Source organism: Triticum dicoccoides, chromosome 3A (genome assembly GCF_002162155.2).
Source record: "Triticum dicoccoides isolate Atlit2015 ecotype Zavitan chromosome 3A, WEW_v2.0, whole genome shotgun sequence".
NCBI lineage: Eukaryota > Viridiplantae > Streptophyta > Magnoliopsida > Poales > Poaceae > Triticum > Triticum dicoccoides.
Window position 1 is genome coordinate 654,260,503 of NC_041384.1, and position 12,024 is coordinate 654,272,526.

The window sequence follows — 12,024 nt, forward strand, 5'->3', positions numbered from 1 at the left end:
CTTATCTTATTTCTTTTCTGTTTCTTTTAGTTCCTATTTATAATAGTTTCATTAACATATCAAAGTGGCACCTAAATTGATGTTACCAGCTATGTCACTGTCACATTAATTTTCTACCCAAACTAAAAAAACGGTTTTGTTTAAATATCATTTAAATAATAGTTTTGATGTTGTTTTATTTACTATAGTGCATTTAAACACTTTTATAAAAGTGTGGTTTCATCACCAAAATTACCTATGCAATATTTGGTTCACTCTGAACATTTTTGTTTTATCATTTGAAAACTTTTATGGTTTGCTTGATTTTGAATTCGAATTTGAATCAGTTTCGAACTAACGCGAGTTTATCAACAGTAACCGAGGTGACGTGGCATCATTAGCGGAGGTTCATTATCGCTTAATTATCCGGGCGTCACAATTCTCCTACACTACAAGAAATCTCGTCCCGAGATTTAAGAGGGGAGTAAGGGGGAAGAATAGGTTACGAAATTCTAACGATTCTTCTCGGTATTGGTTGCTCTTCTCGAAGTGGTCGATCCATTATATTGATGTCTTCATTTTTCTGCTTCAGATCATCAAGATGAAGTCGGCATCCTTCCTTCGGGGGTTCCATCATACTTACGAAAGAGTAAGGGGGTATTTCGGGAGAACGAACCTCTACAAGGTCAACTATCTGGTCGATAACATCGGGGAAGGTGGCGGAAAGTAACTCTCGAATTGATACTTAAGAAAATATCGAGAGCAAAGTAATGAGGTTTCATGGGAAGTTTCGAGCAAGTAGGCAACTGTTCGATGCCTGAAACAGGGCGTGAAAGGGGCTCAAAGCAATCGGGAATAAGTATTGCGTCTTATACCAGAATAGATCAACAGGCAGGTGGCCCGTGAATTACATACAAAGTCAAGCATGAGGAATAACTTTGACAACAGGGTGTACAGGAGAGTCGGGTTTTGATCCTGTGGAACTATGGGTTATGGGCCCACCATGTGGGTTAAAAGTAGAAAGGGGGCTGACATCTTGTACGATCACGATAGCAAGGCATATCAGAGGGTAGCCTGCCAGCTATGTTGGCAACAACGTCGGTACCAAGGGCGAGGGACGAAGAGAACCATTTTTCCTGCTCGTTGAACGAGGCGGACCAATAGGCAAAGTTCTCATCTATCGGTGGTTACCGGAATGTCATCAACAATAGAAACAGGGTCTTACTGACACGGTTGTACACCAAGGTGTTTACATAAGCAGAAGAACATTACTGCTTAGATCATATAGGTCATCAGAAAGGGTAAACAAAACAATGGAAAGGAAAAGGTGATCTTCATATTAAACAGAACAATGGAAAGGAAAATGTGTTTAAACACAAATTTCAGGGGGTATATCCTTCCCAAGGACAAACAGAGCATGATAGCCATGATAGGATATAACGTAGAAAACCCTTTAGGAAAGGGGAGAGAAATTTCATGACATTACCGATACAACGGTGTTTGGATAATTGATAAAGAGAATTTAGCATTGTGCTTAAAATGCTCTTATTGAAAATCGGAGTACCACAGACATGCTTCGAGACAGCATGGACATGGTCAAGAGTCAAATGTCAGATTTTGGATACTCAAGGGATTCATCAGGAACAACTTGTAGAATAAGCCTTACAATTTCCTCAGGGAAGAATGGATAACCTTGCTAAAAAGGATGAACTATAACCATAAGTCCTCCGGCCAAGTGTGCTAGGCATGACATCACCTTACCGAGTCATATAAAGATGTTATAACTCCTGGAAATATGTTCCAACCATCATATCTGACCGAGATTCATATCTGATTGGTGTCACGATAACTCGGACTTAGGATGCCTGAGAAGAAAGATGCAACACAAATTGTCGAGATGACATTGTAAGGTTCTCGGGAAATGAACTATGGAAGCGAGTTCCGAACAAGGGTTCACCATTAAATCAAGGAGAAGTGAGGAGGTGACTGATTGACTCAGCGACAATCCATTGAGATTTCCAAAAAGATGGATTTCCGCAACTATGTGAACAAGGAGATAACATAAGCTAGATCAAATGACTTAATGATGTATGCTCGAGGAAAACATACACAATTAAACATTGGTTGAAATGCGCACCCGAAATATGGGCTAGGTAGCACGATCAATGTTTGAATGATGATTCAATAAGCCATAGACGTAGCATGAAACTATAGACCAATAACTTCAAAGCAATAGGGTTGCTAGAAGTTTAGAATTTACACATCACAAACCATTTGTCGGTATTCTGATTAGAAACAACATGGGGACCAAGAAAAGAATGGTGATGATGATCATGACAAATTCTGTCGAGAGGTTTCATGGAGATGTAATCGGTTGGCGATGACATCTCAAGTCAAAGGAATGATGAAGCGAAAAGTTATTGGAACCACGAGTACGCCACAAACTCGGAATCCAACTTGTTGTTCAAGGCAAAAAGATCTGACGTGGAAAGTCGACGTAAGCTTAGCTCATCATCGAAAGTTGTGCTTCGGGATTAAGGACCAGGTAGCACAGTTAAAATTTAGCACGCTAATGATATAGCCGACCAGGCTTGGAATGACTTGAAGGATTATTAAACTCATAAGCAATGAAGATTACTTAGAGTTATCGAACCAGAGTGCGGAATCGGTTCACTTACTGGTGTTCTTGAGCGACTAACAACTCAGAACCCATGAAAAATTGGAATCAATGAGAATGTAGCACTTGATGAAGAACTCATAAGAAGTTATGCAGTTCCATGATAATCTTGAGATACCAGGGGGTAATACTCGATGACAAATCAAAGTAGAGGTTGGACTGGGGTATTACTCCGCAAAAGACAAGTGCTTAAACTTGCACGAGAAATGGTATTTAAAGGAGAACATGGTCGGAACCAAAAGGTCAGATCCCAGATATAAGATGAACTTATACCAAAGGAATAATTAATTTAAGAGAAGCTTTAATGATAAGATCTACATTGTGTCCATGGGCATGAACACAAGGTTCAAGGTCGACTCCCACTCCTTCAATGCAAGAACTTTCATTCACTGCTCTAGCTAAAAATGATTTTAGTGTCAAAAACCTACCTGGTGAATTACCAGAGGAGCATGACCCGTGAAAAACTTTCGGGTTCACACAGATTAAGAAAGGCATAGGTTCAACCCGTCAGGGTATCATGGAATCATATACCACAAGCTTCAATCGTAAATACCACCAGCTCGAAAACAGAGCATGGTTGAGAAAACAGAGGATACAATTCACCAAAAGCATTATGTATCCGAGGAAAGGCTCACAAGGTTATTGAATAAGGAGGACACTGTCGAATAATAAACCAATAAAGGATCTGACGTTCCATAGCGGAGCTGATGTGAGCATCGGCACACAATCAGTTGAAGATAGGATGCAAGGGCCTCGGATTATAGAACACCTGAATGATTTGATGCTTAGTTATCAAAGGAATTATGATTCCCAAATAGAAGGATCAGAAGCAGACGCTCTGATCAAGGGTGGATAAGTTCAATAGACCTAAGGGTACAATTGACGGCAAACAGATTGGTCGAGAACAAGCTCATGTTCAAAAATGACGTCTGAGTTAGAAAGATAATTTAAAAGGATCAACTGATAATTGCGTGCATTCGCACTCATGTTGAATCATTAGGATCAAAATTACGGTGTCTAAGGATACTAACAAATATTGCCAGACATATGGAAAGCATCCAAAATGCAAGCAAACAAGTATTGCAGAGCAATAAGCTACTAAGGATTCTTAGAGGATCGAATAGTATTTCGAAGACCATTGTGAAACACATGAACAACTGGGGGTGAGCGGATACTCGATAAGTGCGAGAATTATCCATAGGGTTATTCAGGTGACAAAGAATAGCAAGGCAGTAAGCTCAAAGGATTATCGAAACAACAACGAGTATTTCGGGGTATCTTGTAATAACAAGACCAACTGGGGATGAATGTAAGAATAACAACTGCAAGTAGTTATCCATAAGGGTTGACGGTGGAAGGGGAATTGCAAACGCGATGAACACAAGTTCTCGGGTTAACAGCGGAGCGTATCTTCAGGGTCTTCACGTGCAGCAGACGATCATCAGTAATAAAGGGCTCTCCGGGTGAAAGTGATAACGAGCTCCTAATGTTAGATTTAGAAAAATTCATTTAACCCGAATAAAAGAGAGATCAGAGTCCCAGAGTATAGACAAGGAGTAAAAGATCCTAATACCACCCAATGGCGACGTGGGCCCGTAAGACGCACAACCATGTTAGTAAAAGTTTTGTAACGACTAGACTCAACTTCGGCCAAGGAGTGTGGAAGGGGGATTCCTACAGGCAGTCAGCTCTGATACCAACTTGTGATGCCCTCGATTCAATCGTACACTAATCATACACGCAAATGTGTACGATCAAGATCAAGGACTCACGGGGAGATATCACAACACAACTCTAGACACAAATCAAAATAATACAAGCTTTATATTACAAGCCAGGGGCCTCGAGGGCTCGAATACATAAGCTCGAATACACAAGAGTCAGCGGAAGCAACAATATCTGAGTACAGACATAAGTTAGACAAGATTGCCTTAAGAAGGCTAGCACAAAAGCAACAAAGATCGAAAAGGCAAGGCCTCCTGCCTGGGAGCCTCCTAAACTACTCCTGGTCGTCGTCATCGGGCTGCACGTAGTAGTAGGCACCTCCCGAGTAGTAGTAGTCGTCGTCGACGGTGGCGTCTGGCTCCTGGGCTCCAACGTCTGGTCGCAGCAATCGAGTATTGAAAGGGGAAAAGAGGGAGCGAAGCAACCGTAAGTACTCATCCAAAGTACTCGCAAGCAAGGAGCTACACTACATATGTATGCATTGGTATCAAATGGAATAAGGGTATCATATGTGGACTGAACTGCAGAATGCCAAAATCAGAGGGGATAGCTAGTCCTTTCGAAGACTACGCTTCTGGTAACCTCCATCTTGCAGCAGGAGAAGAGAGTAGATGGTAAGTTCACCAAGCAGCATCGCATAGCATAATCCTAACCGATGATTCTCCCCTCGTCGCCCTGTGAGAGAGCGACCACCGGTTGTATCTAGCACTTGGAAGGGTGTGTTTTATTAAGTATTTGATTCTAGTTGTCATAAGGTCAAGGTACAACTCCAAGTCGTCCTGTTACCGAAGATCACGGCTATTCGAATAGATTAACTTCCCTACAGGGGTGCACCACATAACCCAACACGCTCGATCCCATTTGGCCGGATACACTTTCCTGGGTCATGCCCGGCCTCAGAAGATCAACACGTCACATCCCTACCTAGGCACAACAGAGAGGTCAGCACGCCGGTCTAAATCCTATGGCGCAGGGGTCTGGGCCCATCGCCCTTTGCACACCTGCACGTTGCGAACGCGGCCGGTGAGCAGACCTAGCAACCTCCATTACAAAGGAAGTTGCGTTACGCGGTCCAACACGGCGGGCGCCGCTCAGTCACTGACGCCACGAAGGCTTCGACTGATACCACGACATCGAGTGCCCATAACTGTCCCCGCGTAGATGGTTAGTGCGTATAGGCCAATAGCCAGACTCAGATCAAATACCAAGATCTCATTAAACATGTTATCTTGAAGACACCGCGAACGCCGACCAGGGCTAGGCCCACCTCTCTCCTAGGTGGTCTCAACCTGCCCTGTCGCTCCCCCACAAAGATCCACCCAGAGGGCCGTCGGGACAAAGGTCCTTTCAGCCCCCAATCCATGAATCACTCGCGGGTACTCCTCGAGCCAACCCGACTTTAGTCATCACATGTATCATGTATAAAGTATAGGTATATACCCTTGATCAACTCCCGAGTGATCACGGCCCGATAGTATAGCATGGCAGACGGACAAGAATGTATGGCCACTGATGATAAACTAGCATCCTATACTAAGCATTTAGGATTGCAGGTAAGGTATCAACAGTTGTATCAACAATGACAGGCTATGCATCAGGATAGGATTAACGGAAAGTAGTAACATGCTACACTACTCTAATGCAAGCAGTAGAGGAGAGTAGGCGATATATGGTGATCAAGGGGGGGGGGGCTTGCCTGGTTGCTCTGGCAAAAGAGAGGGGTCGTCAACACCGTAGTCGTACTGGGTAGCAGCGGCGTCGGTCTCGGTGTCTAGCGAGAGAAGAGGGAGAAGAAGCAATAAATATAATGCAAACAAATGCATGATGATGCATGACATGACAAAGCGCGATGCTAGGTGTGCCCTAATGCGGTACAAGGTGGTACCGGTGAAGGGGGGAAACATCCGGGAAAATATCCCCGGTGTTTCGCGTTTTCGGATAGAGGAGCCGGAGGGGGAAAGTTGCGAGTTCGATAGGTTAGGGATGCGTGGCGGACGAACGGGCTGCGTATCCGGGTTCGTCTCGTCGTTCTCGGCAACTTTCATGTACAAAGTATTTTCATCCGAGCTACGGATTATTTTATATTAATTTATAAAGTATTAATTCCTTTTTTATTAACAGAATTAATTTAAATCAAAAATATGTTTATTGCATCAGCATTATATCAGCATGATGTCATCAGTCAACAATGCATTTGACTGGTCAAACTGGGCAGTGGGGCCCACTGTCATTGACTGTTTATCTAATTACCAATTAATTAGGTTACTTACTTCATTAAGTTAACTAAGTTTAATATATGTAATTAGTTAAGTAACTAAGTTTAATATACGTAATTAGTGAAGTTAATTAATTAATTATTTTATTATATCCATTTATTTCAAAAACGTTTCACAGGGGCAGCCCCACTTGTCATTGCCCAGGGGGTCTTTAGCAGGCGCCGGTGCTAGCGGGTTACGGGCGTAGGGCGCATAGGCGCCAGCCCGGCGGGCGCTCGCCCAAGCCATCCGTAGCGCAGTGGGGCACTGGCGGTTGTGGCTGCGGCTGCCAGAGCAGCAGCAGCAAGGGAGCGGCGCGAAGGGGAGAAGCCCGACAAGGAGGAGCGGGATGCGGCGGAGCGGAGGCGAGTGAGGTCAGGGCGGGGTCGGGCGCGTGGACATCGTGGGCAGAGCAGGCTCGACGGCCGAGGCGTCGCACGGGGGGAGGGCAGAGCGGGCCGCAGTGGTGGGCGGTGTAGCGGCAGGGCATCGGCCGTGGGGTGGAGCGCGAGGCGGGCGCCGACGGCGCGGCCAGGCGGTGGAGGCAGCCGAGATGGTTGCGGCTACGCGGGCCACGGCAGGCGCGAGCATTACAGGAGGAGCGGCACGGCGGGTGCGGCTTGGCATGGCTGTGGGGGCGCGCGACATGCGGTGACCGCGGGCATGGACAGCGCGGGCGTGTTGACGAGGTGGCCGAGGCACGCGAGCGAGTAGGGCGGCGCACGGCGAGGTAGGTGGGTGCCGGAGCCCATGGCGAGGCGCGGGACCAAACGCGTCAGTGCGCGGCGGACGTCAACAGCGACAGAGAACGAGGGGAGAGGAGGCCGGTGGCCTCACCAGCGTTGCAGGTGATCGGGCGGCGAGGCTCGAGGGTGACCCGTGGGGAGGAAGACGGGGACGACGTGCGGCGGTCGAGGCGAAGGAGCTCCAGTCGAGGGCGGTGGTTGGCGCCGGGTGGCGATCCAACGGCGAGGGGCGATGGGCAGTGAGCGACGAGGCCGATCCGGGCGGCTGGGGTGTTCGTGCCCCCAATCCAGATCGGATCGGGAAGGGAGAGCGAGGAGTGGGGGAGAGTGGGTGCGGTTAGGGTTTGGGGTCGGGGGGAGTGGCCTTGTAGGCTAGAGAGAATGGGGGGCGTGGGCTTGCCTAGCGGCCCAGAGGCCAGGGGGTCGTGCTCTTCTTTTTTTTTGTTTCCTTTGTTTTTTTTCTTTTCTTTTCCTTATCTTATTTCTTTTCTGTTTCTTTTAGTTCCTATTTATAATAGTTTCATTAACATATCAAAGTGGCACCTAAATTGATGTTACCAGCTATGCCACTGTCACGTTAATTTTCTACCCAAACTAAAAAAACGGTTTTGTTTAAATATCATTTAAATAATAGTTTTGCTGCTGTTTTATTTACTATAGTGCATTTAAACACTTTTATAAAAGTGTTGTTTCATCACCAAAATTACCTATGCAATATTTGGTTCATTCCGAACATTTTTGTTTTATTATTTGAAAACTTTTATGGTTTGCTTGATTTTGAATTTGAATTTGAATCGGTTTCGAACTAACGCGAGTTTATCAACAGTAACCGAGGTGACGTGGCATCATTAGCGGAGGTTCATTATCGCTTAATTATCTGGACGTCACACTCGAGGCGAGCAACTGCACCACAAAACTTGGTGATGGTGGTCTAGATGGTGTACCATCGATACGATAACGACTTCACATTACTATCATGGGTGTTGTGCATGTCGTAGGACACAATGTGCTTTCGCAAGTGAAACAAATCATGCACGTGTTCCCAGAGGAGCCTTCTTCTACTCCTGCCGACGAAATCCGCGGATACGGCTAACCACGCATCGCACAACAACTCATCCTCCATGGTTGAGTACCCCGCCATCATTTGTACTCTGAGAAACAACACGACGTTCGAAAATAATCTCCATGGCATTTGATCAAGCACCTACTGGGCATGGTGTCCGCCATGGATGTCGTTGACAGGGGTGTAGCTGGTTACGGACGGGTCCTAGGTGGATGGTGCCGTCGTAAAAGGCGAGCGGGAGCGTTTGTGCTAGTTGTGAAAGTCCGGCAATGCCTGTACAGCAACCGGATAGGTACATCAACAGTGTCAAAGAAGGAGGTTATGGATGCAAAGTAAGAGGGAGAAGGGGCGGATTGGAAGAGAATGGGACCGGGGGATATTAGTGGGTCGGGGGCATCAGAGTCCAATGTGGTTGTTGTCCGGACTCCCGCAAAGCCCCCACAACTTTGCTTCCAATTTATGGGAAAAAGTGCGTCCGGACCAGTCAGCGGACAGGTATAGGCCCGCATTGAATGGCACAATACGTCTGAACCGCGTGGTCCAGACGTATACCGACGGTTTGACGATCGACATTGGAGATGCCCTAAGGATGGCAGTTTTACCCATGGGCATGGGTACCCAACATGAATGGATGGGGTATTGACACATTTTTATGCCAATGGTAGTACCTGAACCCTACCATACTAGTCATGGGTAGGGCATGGATATGGTTATGTGCCCATGGATATGCCCAAACCGAACCGATGATCTTATAGGTGGGCCACATGTGTCACAAACCTGAATCTTTGTATATAAGCACTAAAGCACTAGAGATTTATACCATAGTCCTCCTCCATCCTCTACTCGCACTCCCAAGCCATACGTTGCCCCATCCTCCTAACAATCACCATTTCCCCAAACCTAGAAACCTCGCATGGAGCCAATGGATCTAGTAATTACGCCGCCACCCTTCATTGATGTGTTGATAGGTCCGATGGGTACCCGTCATGGATATCCATTTGGTATTGACACGATCATGGATTTTCCGTGATAGATAGGGCATGGGTAGGATTTTTATGTCCATGAGACACATGGGTAATGGCATGCGATTACTGTACCTACACCATACCATGTCCATTTTCATCCTTAGGTGCCATGGGAGGCATGGATAGTGCCATGGATGGTGTCATGGGTCGCATGTGAGGAGGCATGGGGAAGGCATGGGAGGCCTTGGTGACAATGAAAATAATGGTGCCAATGGAGAGTAAGCAAGTCATGGATACAATGCAAGCACTAGTGATGGCAATGAAAGCAATCACATTTGAGATGGCTATGCATTCATGTTCTATACAAGTTTTTTGTGATTGTGATGCGTAATGCAGTTTGAATTTGAATTTGATTAGTGGATTTGAATTTGAATTTGAATTGTTGTTGATTTTGTGTGTTATGATCTCACACAATTTTAATTATCATGTCGTTGTTTCAATATATATGCAATTGTGGATTAGCAAAGAATAGGGCTAATTATTTTGGGCATCTGAAAAGAATAGCAATCGCGATGTCAAAAACCTTCTCTCCTACCCTAAAACCACTTTAGGGCATCAAATTTTCACATCATCTGTTTGTATGCCCTTATGCGAGTGAAATACACCAGAAGCCCTAGACCATATTCGAGGGGGTGATTCTTCATAAGCTTAAAAAAAGTAAGTCTAAACCGCCAAAAAATAGCTAGTCTCTTTTCTTCTTGAATGGAAAAATAGCTCATCTTAATATTCATAAAATCACACATCTCTATGTGGGCCTAGCTTTGATTTACATATGTGACATGCTGATCACCGCCATGTGAAATACTCCATCCGTTTCTTTTTAGTCTGCATATAAGATTTGGTCAAAGTCAAACTTTGTTAACTTTGACTAAGTTTATAGAAAAAAAATATCGAGATTCACAATATGAAATCAATATTGTTAGATGCATCATAAAATTAATTTTCATACCATATAGCTTTAATATTGTAAATGTTGATATTTTTTCTACAAAGTTGGTCAAACTTTACAAAATTTAATTTTGACCAAATCTTATATGCAGACTAAGGAGGGAGTATTTTGCATAAAACTCCCTGAAAACAAGGCTTATCATTTAATTTTTGTGGCCATTTCCCATTTTTCATGCTGAAATTGCGTACATTTTTTTGCATATCATGAACAAGTTTTTTTGCATGGGTGAACATTTTTTGAAATTCAGGAACAACTTTTCAAATTCATAAACATTTTTTATTTTTTACCAACATTTTATGAACTCATTAATATGTTCTTGAATCAGCAAACTTTTTGGAATTTTGTGATTTTTTTTAATTGAGAATAATTTGTTGAAATTCCTGGACATTGTTTTGAATATTTTAAATGCATGGACAATTTTTGAAACTGTGAACATTTTTTAATACATGAACATTTGTTTTTGAAATCATGAACATTTTTAAAATTGATGAAAGGTTTCTAAACTTAATGAACATTTTTTTAACTCACAAACCTTTTGTTCTAATTCACAAACATTTTTCAATACTCAAACATTTTTTTAAATCATGAACTAATTTTTAAACTATGAATATTTTATAATTTCTGGAACATTTGAAATATAGAACTCTTTGAAAAATCTGCATTATTTTAAAGAAGGAAAAATAAAAATATCATAAAAACGAAAAAAACTGGGAATCGTCGAGTCGCTATCATGGGTCGGCCCAATAGGGCGCGGGAGGGGATGGGGTGCGCGCTGGCTCATTCGTCAGTGCGTCACGCGCCAAATACGGGCAGCGATAGCGAGATATGGGAGCTCCTATTCGGCGCGCTGCGTGCTTGGGTGCAAATGCGCGGGGGCACCTATCCTTGCGTTATGCGAGACGAGGGCGAACCATCGTGTCGGGGAGAGGCCCAGATGCACCGGCCCAGCCACGCGGGAGGCCGCGACCTATTTTTTCTGTTTTTTCTGTTTTATGTTCTCGATTTTTGCTTTATTTTTGTAATTTTCTTTATACTTTAAAATATTCTACACACACATAGAAACACATATATTACAAAAAACACTATTCCAAACACAATTCAAAAAATGTTGAACGAGTATTTAAAAAATGTTGAGCAAGTATTTCAAAATGTTGAATAAGTATTAAATATGTTGAACAAGTATTTGAAAAATGTTGAATGAGTATTTGAAAAATGTTGCTCACTTATTTGAAAAATGTTGAGTAAATATTTAAAAAATGTTGAAATAAGTATTAAAATGTCAAACAAGCATTTGAAAATGTTGAATAAGCGTTCGGACAAAACGTGTATACAAAAAATGTTTTTGACATATACAAAAATGTAGAGTGAAAACGAAAAAAACATAATAAAGAGTAGAAAAACAGAAAATGGAGAATAAAAAAGAAAACCAAACAAAGAATGGAGAAGAAAGAAGAAAACAATGAAGAGGAAAAAAACAAACAAACAATGAAGAAAACACTGTAAAAAACATAAAGAAAACAAAAAAAACTAATGAAACTCAGGCTACCTTCGCCTCAAGTAGGTCCCGCTTATGTGATCAGAATCCCTACCCTAGCCTGGTGGCTA